Source organism: Monodon monoceros, unplaced genomic scaffold, assembly GCF_005190385.1.
Source record: "Monodon monoceros isolate NGI ecotype Baffin Bay Population unplaced genomic scaffold, NGI_Narwhal_1 Super_Scaffold_14, whole genome shotgun sequence".
In the NCBI taxonomy this organism is placed as follows: Eukaryota; Metazoa; Chordata; class Mammalia; order Artiodactyla; family Monodontidae; genus Monodon; species Monodon monoceros.
In genome coordinates this window covers 6452653-6472119 of record NW_021703770.1, presented here as the reverse complement: position 1 = coordinate 6472119, position 19467 = coordinate 6452653, and the positions used below count along the sequence as shown (strand labels likewise).

The 19467-nt window shown below is 51.1% G+C and overlaps 1 protein-coding gene across 7 annotated transcripts in view; it reads right to left on the bottom strand.

The window, feature by feature from the left end:
- Window positions 1-19467, bottom strand: part of ST3GAL1 (ST3 beta-galactoside alpha-2,3-sialyltransferase 1) — an 83808-nt gene that overhangs the window by 21449 nt on the left and 42892 nt on the right. For 3 of the 7 annotated variants that reach the window (XM_029222799.1, XM_029222793.1, XM_029222796.1), the window contains exon 2: window positions 17223-17277. The gene's annotated coding sequence lies outside the window, so the exon portion shown is untranslated. Of the gene's footprint in view, window positions 1-1369; window positions 1426-2773; window positions 2789-17222; window positions 17550-19467 lie in introns of those variants that run through there. The other 4 variants (XM_029222795.1, XM_029222794.1, XM_029222798.1 and 1 more) reach the window with 4 other exon arrangements.

Below are 19467 nucleotides of genomic sequence, written 5' to 3'. Positions count from 1 at the left end.
CTCCCAACAATCAAAAGTCCAGGATCAGACTGCTTCACAGATAAAACTCTGCCAAACATTCTGAAAAGAGTTAACACCCTTCCTTCTCAAACTATACCAAAATATTGCCGAGGAAGGAACACTTCTGAGCTCATTCTATGAGGCCAGCATGATACCAAAATCAGACAAAGATATCACACACAAAAATATTACAGGCCAAATATCACTGATGAACATAGATGTAAAAATCCTCGGGACTTCCCTGGTGGCCCAGTGGTTAAGAATCCGCCTGCCAATGCAGGGGACACGGGTTCAAGCCTTGGTCTGGGAAGATCCCACATGCCGCGAAGCAACTAAGCCCGTGCGCCACGACTACCGAGCCTGCGCTCTAGAGCCTGTGAGCCACAACTACTGAAGCCCATGCGCCACAACTACTGAAGCCCACGCGCCTAGAGCCCAAGCTCCGCAACAAGAGAAGCCACTGCAATGAGGAGCCTGCGCACCGCAACGAAGAGTAGCCCCCGCTCACCGCAACTAGAGAAAGCCCGCACACAGCAACAAAGACCCAACACAGCCGAAAATAAATAAACAAATTAATTTTAAAATCCTCAACAAAATATTAGTAAACAATTCAACAATACATTAAAAGAATATATACCATGATCAAGCGGGATTTCTCCCAAAAATGGAAGGATAGTTCAATATCCACAAATCAATCAATAGAATACATGACGTTAGCAAACTGAAGAGTACAAATCACATGATCATCTCAATAGATGCAGAAAAAGCTTTTGACAAAATTCAACATCCATTTATGACAAAAACTCTCCACAATGTGGGTATAGAGAGAACATATCTCAACATAATAAACACCATATATGACAAACCTACAGCTAACACCATACTCAATGGTGAAAAGATAAAAGCATTTCCTCTAAGATCAGGAAAAATACAAGGATGCCCACTCTCACCAGCTTTATTCAACATAGTACTGGAGGTCTTAGCCACAGCACTCAGACAAGAAAAAGAAAAAATAATAATAAAAGGAATAAAAATTCCTTTATTAGGAAGGAAGAAGTAAAACTCACTGTTTGCAGAGGACATGATACTATACATAGAAAATTCTAAAGACACCTCCAGAAACCTAAATCAATTCATAATGAACTCAGTAAAGTTGCAGGATACAAAATTAATATACAGAAATCTGTTCCATATCCATACACTAACAGCAAACTATCAGAAATAGAAATTAAGAAAACAATCTCACTTACAATTACTTCAAAAAGAATAAAATACCTACATATAAATCTAACTAAGGAGGTAAAAGACCTATAATTGAAATTATCAATGAAACAAAAAGGCTGCCTACTGAATGAGAGAAGATACTTACAAATGATATAGCTGATAAGGGATTAATATCCAAAACATACAAAGAACTCATACAACTCAACATCAAAAACATATAACCCAATTAAAAAATGGGCAGAAGACCTGAATATATGTTCTTCCAGCAACGACATACAGATGGCTGACAGGCACATGAAAAGATGCCTAACATCACTAGTCATCAGGCAAATGCAAATCAAAACCACAATGATATCACCCCATGCTTGTCAGAAAAGCTATTATCAAAAAAGTACCACAGGGCTTCCTTGGGGGCACAGTGGTTGGGAATCCAGTTGCCAATGCAGGGGACACGGGTTCGAGCCCTGGTCCGGGAGGACCCCACATGCCACGGAGCAACCAAGCCCATGCGCCACAACTAACGAGCCTGCGCTCTAGAGCCCGTGCGCCACAACTACTGAGCCCACACGCCACAACTACTGAAGCCTGCGCACCTAGAGCCCGTGCTCCGCAACAAGACAAGCCACTGCAGTGAGAAGCCCACGCACCGCAACGAATGAGTAGCCCCCGCTCACTGCAACTAGAGAAAGCCCACGCAGGAACGAAGACCCAACGCATCCAAAAATAAATAACTAAAGTAAATACATTTTTTAAAAAAGTATCACAAATAACAAGTGTTGGTGAGGATGTGGAGAAAAGGGAACCACTGTGCACTGTCAGTGAGAATGTAAATTGGTGCAGTCACGATCGAAAATAATACGGAGAGTCCTAAAAAAATTTAAAATAGAACTACCGTACGATCCAGCAATTCCACTTCTGGGTATTTATCCAAAGAAAACAAAAACATTAATTACAAAATATATACGCAGCCCTATGTTCACTGCAGTATAATTTACAACAGCCAAGATACGGAAGCAATCTGAGTGCCCATCAACAGACGAGTGGATAAGGAAGATGTGCATAAATAACTCTTCCATAAAGCAGATTTGCAATAGCATGGATGGACATGGAGGGTATCATGCTTAGTGAAGTTAGAAAGAGAAAGACAAATACTGTATGGTATCGATTACATGTGGAATCTAAACAACAACAAATGAACAAACATAAAACAGAAATAGTCACAGACACAGAGAGCAAACAGGTGGTTGCCAGAGGGTAGGGGAGTGAGGGAAGAAAGAAATAGCGAAAGCAGATTAAGAGGTATAAACTTCCAGCTGCAAAATAAATGAGTCAGAGGGGAAAGAAAATATACAGTGTGGGGAATATACAGTGTGGGGAATACAGTCAATAACTTGGTAATATCTTTGTATGGTGACATATCACAACTAGAATTATTATGGTGATCCCTTTGAAATGTATAGAAATATGGAATCACTATGTTGTGTAATAGGAACTAACATAGTGTTGTAGGTCAATTATAGTTCAAAGACAAACAAACAAACCAACTCACAGAAAAAGAGATCAGATTTGTGGGCTTCCCTGGTGGCACAGTGGTTGAGAGTCCGCCTGCCAATGCAGGGGACGTGGGTTCATGCCCCGGTCCGGGAAGATCCCACATGCCACAGAGCGGCTGGGCCCGTGAGCCACGGCCGCTGAGCCTGCGCGTCCAGAGCCTGTGCTCCACAGCGGAAGAGGCCACAGCAGTGAGAGGCCCGCGTACCGCAAAAAAAAAAAAAAAAAAAAGAGATCAGAGTTGTGGTTACCAGTCCCCACTCCTCCCACCCTCTCTGGTAGGAGGAGTGCGAACAGGATGTAGGCGGTCAAAAGGTACAAACTTCCGGTTATAAGATAAAGAAGTGCTAGGGATGTGATGTACTACACAATAAAGACAAGGAACGCTGTTGTGTGTTACATAGGAAAGTTGTGAAGAGAGCAAACCCTAAGCGTCTTCACCACAAGAAACGTTTTTTCCTACTTCTTTTATTTTGTGCCTATATGAGATGTTGGATGTTCACTAAACCTGCTGTGGTCATCATTTCATGATGTATGTTAAGTCTAATCATTATGCTGTGCACCTTAAACAGTGCTGTATGTTAATTATATCTCAATAAAACTGGAAGAAAAAATCTCCAAAGAGCTCCAAATGACCAATAAAACAGAAATTAAAAAAAGAAGAACAGTCTTTCCTGCACTGTTCTGCAGCCCCTGGTCACTGGACACTAGGAATCCATCTGTTCTGGTTCTGTGCCAGTGGATCATGGCCAATGGTTGTTGGAATAAAAGATGGCCCAGACGTACCTGGGTTCAAATCCCAACTCTTCCCATTCCCAGTTTTGTTCTCATGGGCAAAGCACTGCCTCTCTCTAATACTCGTTTTCTGAATCCACAAGGTGGGACTAATAATGTCCAAATGGAGGGTTGCTGTAGGATAAAAATTATTTGCAAAAAAGTGACCAGCTTGGTTTCGGGACACAGAGAGGATACATTATAAATGTCAGTTCTCTTCCCTCCGTAAGTTTCAGGCTCCTCATTTGTAAAAAGTCCAACAGAGTCCCTGGCTTGCCCTGCTGACAGGGTTACATAAAAGACCAAACAAAATCAGGCATGAAAGAACCAACCAGGGGAATTATGAAAATTATGATTCCGACCCGCTTCATTAGTTGCTTCCATTCCTCAAGGGACGGGACAACCAGTACTTCATTGCTCTCTGCTCTACCTCTGAGAACCTGCAGGGAAGGGGGTCCCAAAGTAGTCAATGGGCTAGAGGCATAAGGGGTATCTGTAATTCACATGGCCCAGATTCTCTCTTCAAACGGTTAATTCTCAGTGCATCAACCCGTGTGCCTGTGAGGGTTTTGGGGGCATCCTGATTCCTTCTGTTTGCAGGGTCCCCCTGCTGGTTAGTGTCTATGGGACTGGGGATTCTTTCCTCCCTCTGTGCTCTCGGCCCTGTGCTGCAGGAGCTGGATGTCTAGAAACTCTATTTCCCAGCTTCCGCTGACCGGAGGGCTCTGGATGCAGTTGAGAATCGGCCAATAAGAGAAGGATAAACACTGCAGGTTGTCCTCCCTCCCGCAGGGGCTGAGGCTGCTGTGTGGCCTGATCATTGGACCCAGGCCCTCTGCCTCCCTCTACCCCCTAGTCTGCAGGGCAGCCTCCGATTCTGTGCTGGCTTCCTGGCCTCTGGGCCCCAGCCTGCAGCATCAGGACCAATACGCCCCCCATCACCTTTCCAACAACTTTATAAGCACCAGATCCCCTGAACCAAATCCTTTTGCATGAAGCCTCTGCCTCAGTGAAGCGTCATCCATCACGTGGGGATAAGGTAGTGTGCAGCTCACAGCGTGGGGCCGAGAAAGAATCGAGTCAGTGCAGGCAAAGCTCATAGGTCTGTGCATGGCACACAGCGACCGCTCCCTGAATGTTAAGTTTGATTGCTGGCGTCCCTCCTGCGGTTTCCTGCGGGGAGCGCCAGCTAACACTCCCACCTGCCCCCTCTCATTTCTGCCCCACTTCCTTTAACAGCTGTGGAGGCTGAGCTCAGAAAGGGCAAGTGACTCATCCAATGACACACAGCAAAGTCCAGAGCTCAGAGGGGAACCAGGCTCCCAACTCCAAGATGGGCGTGGCCCCTTATAGGGAACCGGCTGTGTTCACGCAGCTGCCCTAGCGTGGCTGTTTCTACACCTCCCAGGGCAGGAGCTCAGAGGGCGTCATGGGCCCAGATGGAGCCATCAGGGGTTGAGATGGAGAGGTCAGAGGTCAGGAGTTAGTCCAGCTGCTGCAGCCAGAGGTGGGACCCTGCCGGAAAATCCTAAAAGCACCGAGCCCTTTGTGGTGTAACCCAGGGGCATTACAGGCGCTGCCTGAGCTTCGAGTGCCTAATGTAGAAAATGGGGTTAAAAACCATCCCTGCCTCTGAGGGGGCCGCACGGGGCACGAATTAATCTGTTATCAGGGGCCACCTTCCATTCGTGGAGGGTCTCTCCTTGCAGACCCTGGTTTCAACCACGGTACTGGACAGTCACACGGCACTGGTACCAGCTCCATTCTTTCAGAGGTGGGAACAGAGGCCCACAGCTGTCAATCGACTTGCCCAAGGAGCCGGGATTCTGGGCAAGGGAAAGCCCAGCGGGTGGTGGCCCAGCCCTGAGCCCTGCGACATCTGGGCTGAGAGAGAGGGCCAGTGACAATCTGCACTCCATGGTGGCAGCCCGAGCACGGAACAGGGTTTGCGTGCGGCCAGTTCAGGGCCTGGCAGGCAGCGGATGTGAACCCTCCCTTCCCGGTTTTGTTTTCTCCCTGGTCAGCTCCTCCAGCCCATCCCCACCCTCTGAGTCACACACGAAATTGGCAGCCAGGCCCCCCCACCCCCGGCCCGTCCTGGGCCAGCTCCTGTGCCGTCTCCTGCCCCCGCTCAGGAAGGACCAGCCTTGGCTGCAGTCAGACCCAGGTCCCTCCAGAAAACGTCATCCAACAGAAGCCCGGCCTGGTGCGGTGAGGCCTGAGAGATGGCCCCAGCCAGGGAGAGGCAAACAGGCCGTGACACAAAGTAACATAGAAATCCTGCCTGACTTGCCAGCCCCCCGGCTTGCCCTACAGATTTCACACACTTAAGGCCAAGACATCAGCTCTTGCCTAGTCTCTGGCCTGCAGGTCTGCCATCCAGATTTTGACTTTGCGAGCCCCACCCACAAAGCGTGAGCCGATTCCTAAAAATTCATCTCTGCATATACACATACAGCTATCGTACTACATGTACTACATGTTTCCCATGGAGAACCAAATGACACGGCCTCCTTCAGGGCGGTGGGGGATAGAGCATGGGATGAGCCGGCGGGCATCCCGAGAAAGCGGTAGTGGCCGGAGGACTGCAGGATGGGCCGGTAACTAGGCAGAGAGCAAGGGTCCCCAGGCAAAGGAACCTGCAGGTGCAAAGGCCTGTCAGGAGAGCAGGTGGGGCTGAAGGAACTGAAAGAGAGGTCAAGTCAAGCGGAAACCCAGAGAGGAAGATGCAGGATGGGGCTGGCGGCGGGCAGGCGAGGTCTGGTGGCCCCCTAAGGGCTGGAGCCACACCCCAGGCACCATGGGAAGCCCCTGCAGGGTTTGAAGCCGTGGGGTCTCCTGATCAGGCTCAGGGAGGTCGAGACTTGCCTAAGTCACACCAGTTGGAGGAAAACCAGGAGTGACAGCACAGCACCTCCTGCAGTGCCACCCCTTGTCCCTGCCCTGCCTGCCAGGGAGGGCCAAATGTGTGCAGCCAGGCCTTCCGGGGTCTCGGGAGGTGAGCCGGGCACCCTGACTTCCCTTCCAGATGGTCCCTCCACCTCTCGCACCCTGCTCTGTGCCCAAGGGCTGCACGCATGGGTTCCCACGCTGGCGGGCTCCCTGGGGGCTTTGGGCCATGGGGACGCAGAAAGGAGACTGGAGGGAGAAAGGGGGCTGAGGGCAGGTGCTTAGGGCCCTGGCCCCCTCCCTGGGGGGCAGCCAGGACCTGGTGGCCTCTGGCTCCTGTCAAGCGGCCCTCTCCACGCAATGGCTCTGTTTGGGGGTCTCTGTCCTTGTCCTCTTGCCTCTTCAGCCCCAAGGTTAGAAACACCCCAATGTTTTCACTCCCAGGGACCACACTGTCCTGGTGTTTCCCTATCCCAGACCACGCCCTTGAGAATCACCCTGGCATTAACCTGCCCCCAGTGGCCCACTCTGAGTTCCCCATCTGCATCCTGCAAGCAGTACCGCCTGGAGGTTTGGCCCACAGGGAGCCCTGCCTCCCCACCACTCCTCTCCCCAGAGAAACAAGCTGCTCTGAGAACAGCCCTGGCAGCTCAGAGGATGTGCAGGAAGAGCTGGCGCAGGCCAGCTGGATCCCCCTGTGCCCCGGCTCCCCTCCCTCCTCCTGTGCTTTCTGGAATCCTCCCAACCATGCTGCTCCCAACGCTGCCTGGGACTCACCCATCGGGAGGCCTGCTTGTCCTCCTCATGCCATGGAGACAGCCTGGGACAGGGAGAGAACTGGGGACAGGGAGGCTCCCTGTGGGCACCACTCAAGTTCCAGGCTCACCACATTCCAGTTCCCACTAGGGGGTGTGCTAACAAGCCCCGCCTCCAGGCTCCCTGGGGACACCCACCAGCCATCTTCTCAACACTGCCTCCCACTGGATCGCAGGGGAATCACAGGGCAAGGCCCCTTTAGCCCTTGGCCACTCTGGGCAGTGACTGGAGCCTGAACCCCACCCACTCCTGAGCCCCGCTCTGTGACCGTTTCACCCGCTCTCTCTCCCACTTGTCAACTCTCTGACTTCTGCTGGACTTAAATATCTAGATATCAGAGAGAATCCTCATTGTTTTTCCTGCAGACTAAGGCCCCCAGAACATCTCTAACCAGGGCTGGTGGCCACTGGTAGTGTCTCCTTCATCCTGTCTCTGGATTGATTAGGCAGTTGCCACTGTCTCCCCATTTATCCATGCAATCCGCCCGTCTGGCAGTGTCAGCATCTGACTCTTTATGTGCCGGACACCTGGCAAGGCACCCAGAGGATCTCCAGGGAAGGTACCATTCAAGGCTATGTAGCTTCCTAGGGACCAGGCAGGACGGGAACGAGACAGTTGCAGATCGTGTGGGGAAGGTAGTGTTATCTTCCAGAGAGGGAGCTGGGGTCACACGACTACCGAGGGCTGGGGTGGATTCCCAGGCCTGCTCTTCAGTGCCAGCCTGCCTGGCTTCTCACCTGGGCATGCGAGAACCCCGTAACACCTCACTGAGCACACCGGCCACGCCTCTCCTCACCGCTAGATGGTGAAGCCAGCCTGGGCCGCTCCAGGATCGTGCGCACGGCAGCTTGTACGTATAACTCTCTGCTCGTGAGGGACTAGCGTTTCCAAGGAGGGAATGCCAAGGGCCCCAGGGATGCGGGAGTGGCGTGTTGGTGATAACCGAAGGGAGAAGGGAGACAACCTCCATGTGGCCATGGAGCCCGGCTTTGAACACAGGGGGCCTCTGGCACTGATGGGGGAGAACGGAGAGGGTGGGGTAAACCAGGCAGCTCCCAAAAAGTGCACGGTGGAGGCAGCGGTGATGGGGGCACTTGGCACAGTTATGGAAAACAGGGTGCCCTTAGGGGTGACTTTGGTGGGCAGGGGCCTGGTCATGGAAGTCTTAAGAAATATGGACTTTGGGATGAAGGAAATGGGGAGCCAGTGATGCTTTGTGAGCAGCAGACAGTGACACAATTAGCATATGGAGTCTGGACTGGAGAGGGCGCACACAGCGCCCCCTAGAGTCTGGAGAGCAGCCCTGCCTCCGTCTCGGCGCCTTGGGAAGCCTGTTTGGGAGGGCTGTCTCCCCACTCCTGCACTAACTTGACCGTTTGCCCATTTCCCCCACACCCAAGAAGTGCGGCAGGCTGGGAGAACCCTCCCCAGGGCTTGCAAATCCTCCTCCCCTCACCCTAGTACCTCTTGCCTGCTGCTTTGCTGGGGAGCGCTGGAGGAAAAAGCAGAGGTTCCCGGAAGCACAAGCAGTGCTTCAGCAGGTGCTTTGGAGAAGCACCCCCGAGAAACATGATTAACCAGGATTAGGGTCATATGAGAAGGAGCTGGATAAATTTTCCTATTGTGAGCTGCACAAAAGGAATTTAAATCCACAAATCTTCTTACGTGTGTAGACTGAAGGGTGCTCAATTCGGAGTCCAAAGACACCCGCACGACATCCAAAGCGTGTAACGTGGTCAGGAATTTAAGGAGTTGCCCTGTATAGGCAGCACATCAGGGGGACATTGGTCCCCAGAAGAAAGAGGGGTTTCCCTGATTTGGGTGGCACAAAAGTCATGACAAAGGAAAGCCGATTGGGAACTCTGAATCCCCAGCCCAGGCCCCGCCTCTGGGGTTGGCCCCTGACTCCAAAGAGCTTTGCGGAAGTGAATGGCTGGAGTCCTGACTGGTCTTAAAGAGATAACTTCCTCCCAGGCCCCCTAACTTCATGGGGAGATTTGCACTCTAATGATTAACAATGGGCTTCCAGAAGGCTCCTGAAGGGGTTGGGGGTCGATCTCTGGTGATGCCCAGAACGGGGATTCGGAGTGCCTGATAAACCCAGCAGCCAAAGTGGCGAGGAGCCCGGCACCTCCCGCCCCCCGTGTTCGGGGATGGGCGGGGACCCCAGACAAGCACGTGTCTGGCACAAACCATCCCCGGAAAACAAGGGTGAGAGGGGTATCATAGTATCCAGTGGGGCCGCTGGGATAAAACTACCCTGGCCCAGGGGACCTCCCTGGCGGTCCGGTGGTTACGACTTTGCCTCCAATGCAGGGGGTGCGGGTTCGATCCCTGGTCGGGGAGCTAAGATCCCACATGCCCCGTGGGCAAAAACCACATAAAACAGAAACAATATTGTAACAAATTCAATAAAGACTTTAAAACTGGTCCACATCAAAAAAAAAAAACAAAAAAAGCCAAAAACTGCCCGGGCCCAGCTTCCCTCCCCATCCCCCAGCCGAGCCCCACTTGGGAAGAAAGGAAGGGCAGCTCAGCCCATTCAACCCCACAGCACTCGGGGCCCAAGCCACCTGCATGGGGCTCCCTCCCGAGCCCGGAACTTGGGAAAGGAGGGAGACCAAAGGAGGGAGACCTTGCCCCCTTGACAAGGGATGATGCGGCAGTCCAGTGGGAGGACCGAGAATAAGGGTGCCTGGAGCAGGTGCGCGAGGATGGTGTCATGGGGGCCAGGGAGTTTCCAGGGCAGCTGAGACCAGGAAGCCCGGGAAAGCCTAGGGCAGTAAGTCTGAGAGAACACGGGCCAGCCTGGGGCAGCAGGATCCCGGCAAGCAGGGCAAGAGCAGAGGCCAGGGATGACCTGGCACACGGTGGGAGGATGTGGCAGATGTCCCCAGAGCCCAGCGTAGCTAAGGGGGGCAGGAGGTCTCGGAGCCACAGAAGAGAGGGAGATGGCCGGGTTGCTATCTCTCCGTTTGCACCCACAGCTGGAGAGTCTTGAAAAAATCTGTGCTACTGTGTGTCGGGGACCTGTCCCTAATGTCGACAACTGCGCGCCGGGCACAGAGCTGGGCGCTTCTCCCAGGGCATAAGGGGGTGATGCTGCCTCTGTCATAGCCAACGCTGAGGGCACTTGTGCAAGGGCACATGGCCAGGGAGGGACGTGAGATTCAACCCAGAGTCAAAGCTGCACTGCAGCCACTGTGCCTACTGGGAGGCCCTGACCTGCAGGTATTTGTATCTTATTCCCAGTTGGGAGATGTTAGGGACTCTGGGCAACACCCAGATGACCCTCTCCCGCTGCTGCTGGAGCTCCGGCCCCTCGGTCTCCCTTCTCACATCTGTAACTAACGAATATTATCCAGTAAGTGCTCATAAGTGCTCATCGTCTAAGCATTTATTTGACCAAAGGGGCTCAGGCAGGTTAAAGGACCTGCTCACGGTCACCCATCGGGGCAAGCAGCGGATGGAGACAGACAACTCAGGCCAGCATCCGTTTCCTGTGGGGGAAGTGGAAAGAGGACGGGGGCTGCAGTTCCAAAGCCTGATTAGCTGTGTGACCTTGGACGAGCCACCTGACCACACTGGGCCATACCCAGCCCTTGTGTGCAAAACTGAAACAGTAAAGACCCATGCCTTAGGAGTCCTAAAGGAACGGAATGAGACAAGGACAAGCTTTGGCCTCCATACAGGCCAGTGGCCTATCTGATCCGTCCTCTGTATTAATCCGATTAAGAGCAGACGTATCCTGTGCCCTGACTTTGGGCTGAGTGCAGCTCTTAGAGCTGGTCTAAGAGCTTTATTCCTGCGAACCTGTTGAATCTATTAATACACCCATTTTACAGATGAAAAAATGGAGGCTCAGGGAGGTTAAGCCATTTGGCCCAGGGCTGTACATTTTGTAGAATGACACTAAAAGGTGATCCAAGCCATCTGGACCCAAGTGCCTGGGCTCTGCACCAAAGTGCCCTGCAGCCTGACCTGCTTCCACAGCTGGAGTCCTGGCTGGAGCCCATCACCTCCCCTGCGGGCGCATCCATGCCACCTAGACCCCACTCAGGACTATTCCCATCCCCACCCCTCCCCGCAAAGTACTCACAGCCACTACTTATCCTCTATGCAATGGAAGAGGCAAGTCAAGCAGGAGAGAGGGAAAGAGCGAGATACGCTGACCCCCAGATGGCAAATGCCCCCCTTGTGGTCAGGTGTGCCCCAGGGACAGAGCTGTTCTGCCCCAGCCCCCGAGGGCTGCGGGCAGGAGACTTCAGGGTTTGTCCCCTGCTGCCCATCAAAGGGCCTCCAACTTGGGGAACACAGCACTTTCAAAATCTCTCGTTCTGCCTAATTTGCTTTAAAACACACAGGTGTCCTTTCATCTTCTCCTAAAATGCCTGTGGTGAGAGGCGGGCTTTGAAGAGGCTGGCTGCTCTCCTGGGGTCTCAGAGGCTGGCCAGGGTGGCAAGTCCAGGCATGTCTCAGGGTCTGGCGGAGCACACCTGACACCAGTCAGGGTCTCCACCTGAGAGTCCCAGAGCTTCTATCTTGCCAGCTAGGTGACCTCGCCCAGCCACGGGGCGGTATCCCGGGTTGACACAGGGACCGCTGGAGTTTGAGGGAGGGACATGGGGGTAACTACAGCTCTCTCCAGATGTACAGCACGGGGTGGGAGTGAGGGACGATGAAATCAAATTCATATTTTATGGCAACTCAAGAAAAATTTAAACACAAAAGTTTTCTTTGCCCATTTGGACCTCCTCCTTCCCTTTAGTGTGTGTTGTGCATCTGTATCCAGACGTCCTTGGAAGATAACATTCCTCCTTAATCTCACAAAGGGTCACAGTTCCTTAGGAGACAACCTTTCCTCTTAATCTGGTAAGGGGTCGCGATGACCCATGACCCATTACTTGCTCTGGACGTGTAGACCTGGATTGTCTAAACTGCCCATAATACGTCATTTGATGTCCAACCCTTTGTCTCCAAAACTTGTATACCTGTGCTCTGACCTTTAACGGGAGGAACAGTCCTCAGAGCTTTCTGAAAGACTGTCTCCTGGGTTATAATCGTCAGGTTAGCTCGAATAAGATTTTCCATTTCTTTCTTAGATGGACTATTGATTAGTTTTTTCTCATCCATAGGAACATGATCTGAAGAGGGGCTGCCCCAGCTCTTTTCTCTGGCTCTATTCTTTTGCTCTCTGGGAACCTGACCCTTTTCACCTTCACATCCTTCCCTCTCCCAGTGAATGACCAACATCTTTATCAAGGAAGATACTGGCAGGTGAATTCTACATGGGTGTCTGCGTGTGTGCTGTGAACTAGAGCTGCACATCAAACAGTTTCAATCTCAGTTAAAAAAAGGAATAATCTAAAACCTAGAAGGCTGAATTATTAGAATGAGTTTGCATCCTCATGTTAATGCAAATAATTAGTACATGGTCTTCAGATTCAACTTATATTCACGAGGCCTCCACAATATGCCCAGATGCCAATTTCCTTCCTATTTTATCAGTAGATAGCAGGCTTAGAGAATAAGTGCCTTCTGACAAGCCATGACCCGGAATTGGCCCCAAGAACGTTCACTCCCTTTTGTTTCCTGAGCTCAGCCTCTGAAAGCACTGACTGAGCTAAAATCGTCCCTACAGTTTAGAAGAATTCACCCTGAGCTCAGGCTCCAGGCATGAAAGGAGTGGGGTCTCTCCCACCTCATACCAGTCTCTCTTCTCTGACCCAGGACTCTCCTGTCTTCTGCCAGCATCCCTGAAACACTAACAAGCTAGCTTATTAGCTTGTTAGTGGAATAAAATCAAACCCCAGACCTTACACCCATGCTTTTCTACTTTCCATATCTTAAAGTATTCTGTTATCAACCAAACGTCCTTGTTGATGGAGTGGCTTTCTGTCTCCTGTCGCCTCCCAGCTGGTGAATTTCATGTCTCCAGCATCATCTTCCCCCGAATGTCCCTGGTTCCCTCTCTTCCCCTTTTCCCCAGAATTCATATGAGACTGGGATGTATTGGATGGAACAGACCAGAAGAAAATTTGATTTGATTAAAGCAAAGAGAGACATTAGCTTTAGTTAGTAAACATAGAACGTGTTTCACCAATGAATTTGGGGCAGACATTGTGGAAAACAGAAAACGTAGAGAAGTGAAAGTTTCTGAACATTTATATTTTTGTGACCTTGAGAGCGAGCTCAGTCATGGAGTCTCTAGAGTTTGACCAAATGTAGAAAACGGTCAGGTTGAGCCTGAACTGCCCTTGAGAGCACAGACTGTGTCTTATTTAGTTCTGTGACTCTGGTGCTGTGCCCTTGGCCCTGGCCCCTCATGGGGGCCTGTTAATGGACAGATGGACAGGTGGATAGCCCGATGATGCTGATGGGCTTGCTGGTCGACCACCAGGCTCCCTGCTCCTTGGGGAGGAAGCAGGGAGGGCTGAGCCTCATGGTACATGAGCTTTTTGCCCCTTTCTCATGGGAAACTTTCAAGGAACTCATGGTAACCAGGCAGAACTGCTTTCTGATTATTATTTTTCCAGTTGAATGAGATTAAGTTCACAGAAGACTTAATAAGTCCTTTTGGGCCCTGAGGAAAGATACATATTCCTTTGCTCCCGGAAATGAGTTTCTGGCTCTGCAGACCCAGGTCTCAGATCAGGGAGAGGTGAGGACTATTTGAAGCCCTTTACATGAATGCCTGAGGCAGGACGGCCAAGGTCGTGCCCCCTTCATTGGGCCCCTCCCCGCCAAGAGCCCCATGTCTACAGAATCAAAGGGAAGCTGCCGAAACTCTCTGTCCCTGGGCCTGACTACTGCCTGGTTTGAGGCAAAGGCTCGTGGCATTTCAGGATCGCAGAGGGTCATAGGAAGCATCACACATTTCTGCTTTTTTTTTTTTTTCCAGGTGCAGAAACTAAGGCTCCGGGGTGGCGGGGAGAGGATGTGACTTGTCCAAAGTTGTAAATGAGAATGTGGTGGCAGCAAGATTCGAAGCTGGGGTCCCTCACTCCCAAAGTATGTCCCTTCTGGCACACCTGGCCCATGAGCTGCTCCAGCAAGAGCCAGACAACATCAGTACCAACACAGATACAGAGCAAACGGAGCCCCAGATGGGACGGGCCTGCCCGAGGTCACAGCCTGCTAACGGCCATGCCCCCGTCCCCACCCCAGGCTCTGTGGGCTGGAGCCCCCTCTCCTGCGCTCAGCTTGAGGTCAGCAGTGCAGCTCCAACCTACTTTCTTGCTCTGTTTCTGTGATTTTGGAATACAGATTCCTGCCCTGCTTGGAAGCACGGGCCTGAAATGGTACATTACAGTGCACGGAAAACCCACAGTCTTGGTTTAAACACACATTTTGAGAATAAATGCAAAGCAAGAATGTGAAACCATTTCAAATGTCACCCAAGAGTGAACTGTGCAAAGAGGATGAAGAAATGAGACAAGCGGTTTCCTGTTAGAGATATACCTTCTCTCTGCCCCATTCAATTCTGTTTGATTTTTCTTGCTACACAACTGCTACTCCCTGCCGCACCCCTAGACACTTGGGGGTGACAGATGGAGGGAACAATGGAGATGATTAGGAACTGTGTTGCTGGAAGGTGGGGAGGCAAGCACAAAGAGAATCAGAATCCAAGGGTGCAAAGGTACAATAAGCACATGCCCTGCCCCAGGGCCTTTGCACGTGCCCCTCCCTCTACCTAGAACATGTTCTCAAGGTGGAACCCACAGGGCTTGCTCCTTCACTGCATTCATTCTTCTTCCCAGCTGCCCTCCTAGGAGAGGCCTTCCCTGATCACCCCAAGACAGTCTCGCTGTCACTATCCCTTTGCTGAGCTGCATTTTCCTTCATAGCCTTAATCAGAAAAATGACACTCCATTGTATACTGACTTCCTTCTTTGTCTCCTCCCCACCAGGAGGGCAGGAACTTCACCTGTGTCCCTCACTGCTGTGTTCCCCCCCTGCTGAGAACAGCGTTAGGGTCTCAACAAATACGTGTGGACTGACGGCAGAGTGAAAAGTGCTCCAAGCCCAGGGAGCAGAGGTTCATTCCGGTATGGGCACAGTGAAAATGAGGGAACTTGGTCATTTCTGGGCCTCAGTGTTCTGAATGGGATGATTCCAATGACAACCTCAACCAGCCTGGCCCATGAACGGCCGGCCACAGTACCCTGCTCAGAGCAGGTGCCCTCCGAACTCTGGACCTTGGGTCTTGAGGTTTCCTCTTCTAGCTGAGCTCTGCTTGTCCCCGCCCAAGCAGATCAGCCATCCTCAGGGAGAGGAAGTCAGGGCCCAGCCTACAGATTTCCTTTGGCTTCTGCAAAAACAGCGAAACCAAAAATACTACAAAACCACACTGTGTATCTGTACAGGGCTCAGAGCCGTGGCCAGCAGGTGTGAGTCCTGCCTGCTGGGCTCCTCTGTGGCAGGAACAGAACGCAGAGCACATAGCTCGTGAGCAGGCGCCTGGCCCCGCTGTGGGGTCCACGGGTCTGGTTCCCAAGATCCTGGAGCCTCCGTCTGACCTCCCTGGAACAGTAGGATGGCCTCTGTCGGCCACGGGAGGCTCATTCCTGAACCCACGTGTGCATCTGGCTCTGGGTTTGTCCTGACCAGGGTATGCATGGAGGATAGGGTGGTTTTTATCAAATGCCACCCCCCTCTCAGTCCTCTGCCCCCATGGCTCTTCCCTGTCAACCAGGAATCTGCATGAGCATCATCAAAGGCTCACCGATGCCCCAGCTGGGAAACCACAGCCAAGGGTCAGCCTTGGCTGCACTTGGTCCATAACCCACTGTACAGATGGGCAAACTGAGGCCCCGTGAAGAGGAGGGCCTTGGCAAAGTCCACACAGTGTGATGTGGCAGAACCAGACCTAGAACCAGCTTTCCGGACTCCTCGACAAGGACAATGGCCGTTAGATTGTGGTTTTCATATTTTCTTTAAACTGAATCTCACCCAGGCAACAAGTAGCTACTGAAACTCAGCTTTTCCGGTTGATCCAAGGGTGGGGACTCCTGGCCCAGCTGCTGGGCCGCCTCACCACCCCTAAGGGGGTTTTAAAACCAAAGCCCTTCACAGACCACACCCACTGTCCACTCTAGTAGCCTGTGAATGACACACTCACTTCCACCCCGACTCCAGGGTTTTCTTTGAGGACTTTGGAGACCAAATCAGGTAGTTTATTTGTGGTCATGTTACTAAATGGGGCTTGTTCATTCTCAAAGGTTTTTCAAAACTGAGTTCTAGGAAATCTTCTGAAAAGGAAGAGAGAAGGTTTCAAGGATGAGAAAGAGGAGATGGAAGAAAGGGGATGTGAGAAGCAGCAGGACGAGGAGAAAGTGGATATGGTCGGAGCCACAGTGAGGATGCAGGAGAGAGGCTGGTGGAGAGCATTAGCACCCAGTGGGTGCCTATCTGCATGTGGGGTGGAGGTGCTGGGGGCCTCCAGGCTGGACCCACCTCCACACCTGCCCTGCCTTCCTTCCCACCACCAAGTCAAGGGTCCTGCTTTTGGAATCACAAAGAAAGACCCATTCATCTTCAAAATAGTCTATAGATACAGTCTGTGCATAGCGTACCTGCTCTCTATAACGGGGTTATGACGCATTTCTTATTTGCACGTGTTGGCTACTTGCTGATGCATTTGAATGTGGCAAAAAGGGGAAACACTTAGTTAACCAAGACTTTTCTATGATTAGACACACATCCCTATCCCTGAACATTGCACGACCGCGTGAGATTAGAAAGGACTGCCTTCTAATCACCCTGTAGATACGGAGAGCCTACTGTGCTCTGGATGCTGTAGAAGGCATCGGAAGAAATATGATAATGACCAAGTCACAGGCCTCCCACGCTTGCGTGGAGGAGGACGGTCATTTCAGCATGGTTTAAGGCACAGAAAACAAGGCGATTAAGACTACAGATTCTGGTGTCAAAGAGAGCTGGGTTCAAATCCCAGCTCTGCAACTTACCGGCTGTGTGACCTCTGGGGAGTTCCTTAACCTCTCTGAGCCTCAGTTTCTGCATCTGAAAAATAGAAGAAAATACTCAGTCTTAAGGAGAGGGAGTGAAGATCTAAGGAGAGTGCCTGCCTTCTACTCAGCTCAGACACAGAGTAAATATTGACTGCTGATGAGAAAAGGCATGCCGCGGTGTGGGGAGGGAACAGCGGTCACCTACAGAGCCCTGCAGGGAGTCAGGGGACCTGAATGTGGAGGCTTTCTGCTCCAAACTGTAAATGAAAGCTCCGTGCTGCCTGATCACCATGACCGCTTCCTGCTCTAGACAGAAGACAGAGGAGGGCGTATTCTGATCCTGAGACCGCTGTGTGCCCCACACTGAGCTAAGATTCTTCACATGTGGTTTAACCTCCCAGCCTCCGATAGGACAGAGAAGGAAACTGGGGCTCATCAGGTGGAGCCCAGTGGGGTCACAGCGGGGCTGGAAACCTGTCTGTCGGGTCGAAGCCCTTCTCTACCCAGAGGACAGAGGGCAGACATGAGCAGGTGGCACCTGCAACTGAATTCGTGGCAAGTCCCAGATCACATGTGGGGTGGGAGGGGGTCTGACTCGGGAATATTCTAACTGGCAGCAAACAGCTGTGCGTTTTGCATTTGCGAAGGGAGAGAGAACTTTAATCTGAGAATTAGGAGGTGTCATTGCTATTTTAGCACTTTTCCCTAAACGTGGAGTAGGGGAAGGGCCCTCCGTAAACAACAAGGACGACATGCTATGGTATTATTATTATTAATAAGCCTGCGGGCTTGCAGCTGCTTCAGCCACATGCTGTCTTAGCTCTTGCCCCCTGCGAGGTGTGCAAAATGCTCCTGCCCCTGGGGGTGGCGATGAAAACGACTTTCTGAATGGTCAAGACCTCCGGGTCCTCTTTCTCTCCCCCTCATCTGAGCACACCCGCGACCGTGGACCTGAGCTGGCTGACCTCTGCCCGTCAATAATGGATGACCTGTGGACATTAGTATCACATAGCACCCGCCCCGGCCAGCAGGAGGGAGTCGCTGCCCAGGATGTGCCCAACCTGCCTCTGACTCTCCATGGAAACAACAGGAAAGGAGGATTTATTTTGGTTTTTTATTGAAGTATATCTGATTTACAGTGTTGTGTTAGTTTCAGGTGTACAGCACAGTGATTCAGTGATATATACATATTCTTTTCCAGCTTCTTTTCCCTTATAGATTATTACAAAATACTGAGTATAGTCCCCTGTGCTATATAGTAGGTCCTTGTTGGATATCTATTTTATATATATTAGTGCATATATGTTAATCCCAAACTCCTAATTTATCCCTCCCCCCTTCCCTTTTGGTAACCATAAGTTTGCTTTCTAGGTCTGTGGGTCTATTTCTGTTTTGCAAATAAGTTCATTTGCATCTTTTTTTTTAGATTCCGCATGTAAGCATATCATATGATATTTGTCTTTCTCACTTACTTCACTTAGTGTGGTGACAATCTCTAAGTCCATCCATGTTGCTGCAAATGGCATTATTTTATTCTTTTTCATGGCTGAGTAATATTCCACTGTGTGTGTGTGTGTGTGTGTGTGTGTGTGTGTGTGTGTGTGTAAAAATAACATGTAAAAATAACATCTTCTTTATCCATTCATCTGTTGACGGACATTTAGGTTGCTTCCGTGTCTTGGCTATCGTCAATAGAGCTGCTATGAACTTTGGGGTGCGTGTATCTTTTCAAATTACAATTTCCTCTGGATATACATCCAGAAAGGAGGAATTTTTTAAAATCATCAAATATTTTAATTAAAAGTAATTACTTTCCAGAACAAGCAGCATGTATTGCTTGTACCCCTTCTCCCACCACATGCAGGGAGCTATGGGAGACACAGTCCATAATTAACGTCAGGTGAGCCTCAAGGCCATACATGCAGTGGCAAGGGGCATGGGCTGTGAAGCCAGACTGCCAGCTCTGTCACTGCTGGCTGTGCCTCCTTCAGTGAGTCACTTCCCCTCAGTTTCCTCATCTGTAAACTAGGAACATTGAGACTGCCTACCTCCTAGGGTTGCTGAGAAGATTAAGAAGGTCAATGTATATACAGTGACAAGGAGAAAGTGCTCTCTAAGGACCAAACTACCATCACCATCACCATGATGTCATCATCACCATATCATCACCATCACCATCACCGTCACTGTCACCATCACCATCACCATCACCGTCACCATCACCATCACCATCACCATCACC